The following is a 3386-nucleotide window of genomic DNA, read 5'->3' as shown; positions in this document are numbered from 1 at the left end:
CTGAGTGAGATAAGACACACACACATATGTAGATTGGCAATTCACACCTAAACAACATTAACAGTAAAAGTCTTTTGTTCCTCTAATTCACAGACGAGGCCCCTCTGTTCCCATCAGGTGTGAAAACTGGCTGGGAATCTGTTTTAAAGTTGCATTATATGTTTTTGAAAGTGGAAATCTGAGGCCTCCTCCTCTGTTAAGAGACGGCTTTTCTCTTTTTACATAAATTGCCTCCTTCACCCCCCTCTCAAACCATCTGTGTTCTCGGTCTAAAATGTGCACATTTTGGTCCTCAAAAGAGTGTCCCTTATCTGTGAGGTGGAGGTGAACAGCTGAGTCTTGTCCCGTGGAGCTGGCTCTCCCGTGTTGAGCCATGCGTCTGTGAAGAGGCTGTTTAGTTTCTCCAATGTAGAGGTCTGGACAGTCCTCGCTGCACTGGACCGCATACACTACACCACTCTGTTTGTATATGGGTGTTTTGTCCTTAGGGTGGACCAGCCTCTGTCTGAGAGTCCTGCTGGGTTTGAAATGTACTGGGATCTTGTGTTTGTTGAAGATCCTTCTGAATTTCTCTGATACTCCAGCAACATAAGGGATGACAATGTTTTTCCATCTGTTGTTCTCCTTTTTCTGTTTATTAGTGTGTTTTGTAGATTTCCTCGCTGACTTGACAAAAGCCCAGTTAGGATATCCACATGTTTGAAGAGCTTCTTGAACGTGTTTCTGTTCCTTTTCCTTACCTTCTGTCTTCGTGGGGACGCATTCGGCCCGATATTGTTAAGTTCTGATGCCAGAGAGTTTGTGTTCCAGTGGATGGTGGGAGTCAAACAGAAGATACTGGTCTGTGTGTGTTGGTTTTCTGTAAACTTCAATGTTGAGGCTGTCCTCTCTCTCCATCTGAACCAAACAGTCCAAAAAAGGCAGTTTTGTTGTCGTTTGCATCCTCTCTGGTGAACTTGATGTTGTTATCAACTGAGTTAATGTGTCTGGTGAACGCTTCTATTTCCTTAGCTTGGATTTTGACACAAGTGTCATCCACATAATGGAACCAATGGCTTGGCGTTGTTCCCTCATAGGAGTTTAGGGCTCTCTGTTCCACTTCCTCCATGTAGAGATTGGCAACAATGGGTGACACTGGAGATCCCATGGCACAGCCGTGCTTCTGTCTGTAAAAACTGTCATTGAACTTGAAATAAGTGGTGGAGAGGCAGAGATCCAACAGGGTGCAGATCTGGTCTGGGGTGAAGTTGGTCCTGTTGATTAAGTCCTTGTCTTGTAGAAGTGCAGTGCAGTGAGGACTGTCCAGACCTCTACATTGGAGAAACTAAACAGCCTCTTCACAGACGCATGGCTCAACACAGGAGAGCCAGCTCCACAGGACAAGACTCAGATGTTCACCTCCACCTCACAGATAAGGGACACTCTTTTGAGGAACAAAATGTGCACATTTTGGACCGAGAACACAGATGGTTTGAGAGGGGGGTGAAGGAGGCAATTTATGTAAAAAGAGAAAAGCCGTCTCTTTACAGAGGAGGAGGCCTCAGATTTCCACTTTCAAAAACCTATAATGCAACTTTAAAACAGATTCCCAGCCGGTTTTCACACCTGATGGGAACAGAGGGGCCTCGTCTGTGAATTAGAGGAACAAAAGACTCTTACTGTTAATGTTGTTTAGGTGTGAATTGCCAATCTACATATGTGTGTGTGTCTTATCTCACTCAACCTTATAACCTGAATCTCTCACTCTCTGCTCTTTGAATTGAGAAAGCTCCTCGGATGAGGAGAGAAACGTCTTCTGTTACAAACAAAGTCCAGTTGTTTTTGTATTGAATGCTTTTTGAATTTATCTTGGGGTCTTGTTCACGAATGAGGGAAAAATGGAGCGTGAGATCGATAGGCGGATAGGTGCAGCGTCTGCAGTGAAGCAGGCGCTGTACAGGTCTGTCGTGGTGAAGAGAGAGCTGAGTCAAAAGGCGAAGCTCTCAATTTACCGATCGATCTACGTTCCTACCCTCATCTATGGTCACGAGCTTTGGGTTGTGACCGAAAGAATGAGATCTTGGATACAAGCGGCCGAAATGAGTTTTCTCCGCAGGGTGTCTGGGCTCTCCCTTAGAGACAGGGTGAGAAGCTCAATCATCCAGGAGGGACTCAGAGTAGAGCCGCTGCTTCTCCACGTCGAGAGGAGCCAGTTGAGGTGGCTTGGGCATCTGGTTAGGATGCCTTCTGGCCGCCTCCCTGGTGAGGTGTTCCGGACACATCCCACCGGGAGGAGACCCAGAGGAAGACCCAGGACACGCTGGAGGGACTATGTTTCTCGGCTGGCCTGGGATCGCCTCGGGATTCCCCCGGAAGAGCTGGCCCAAGTGGCTGGGGAGAGGGAAGTCTGGGCCTCCCTACTTAGGCTGCTACTCCCGCGACCCGACCCCGGATAAGCTGAAGAAAATGGATGGATGGATTTTTTCATTTAGCCTTTATTTATCCAGGTAGTTTCACTGAGTCATGAGAACTCATTTTCTAGAGAGACCTGTTTAGGAGCAGATGGTGGGGGTTGAGTGCCTTGCTCAGGGGACCAGAGTGGGGCCAATGAGGGTGGAGGCAGGTGTGGGTGTTTCACCTTTTCCACCTCATTTTGATGTTGACGGTACCGGGAGTTGAACCTGTGACTTTCCGATCACAGGCCCATCTTGTAACCTCTGCTCCACCACTCCCCCAAATAACATCATATCATACTGGTCATGGTCATATTAAAATCTCACTGGTTTCCTTCCAGATGTGTTAAACTGGTCCCCTGATGTTTGCAGGTGTGTGTGGTCAGTGGATGAACAGCCTGGCATGAACAAGATGATGCTGGAGATGATGATTTGACGAGAGCTCCCACCTTCTACCTGTGAAGAACAAGAGCAGCTCAGTGAAGGTGCTGAGAGCTGCAGAGAGGCTGATCCATGGAGCTTCAACACAGCAACCTCCAAACATGTCCACCCTCACACACATCGTCTGTGGAGACACTGGACCACAGCACAACATGATAACACACTGACAACAACAACAACAACAACAACAACAACAACACACATTCACTAATGATTCAGACAATTTTTTATTGTTTGATTGTTTTACAATTAAAAACAGTTTGTTATCCACTGTTGTCATCACTCTTTGTTAAAATCCAGGTCTCTCTTGTAAAAGAGTCCTTGTGGCTCAATGGGACTAAACTGTATCAATAAAGGTTGAATGAATATAAATATATACACAATGATTTATTCAAACTTTTATTTATACAGGTTGGCTTCATGGAGCCACAAGGACTCGTTTACAAGAGACCTGCTCCAGACACAACAGGAAACAATGGCAACGATAAACTACAGGAAAAATGATAGAGATGA

This window comes from Nematolebias whitei, chromosome 3, assembly GCF_014905685.2.
Source record: "Nematolebias whitei isolate Nwh7 chromosome 3, NemWhi1, whole genome shotgun sequence".
In the NCBI taxonomy this organism is placed as follows: domain Eukaryota; kingdom Metazoa; phylum Chordata; class Actinopteri; order Cyprinodontiformes; family Rivulidae; genus Nematolebias; species Nematolebias whitei.
The sequence above is the reverse complement of the archived record's forward strand: the minus strand, read 5'-3'. Positions refer to the sequence as shown.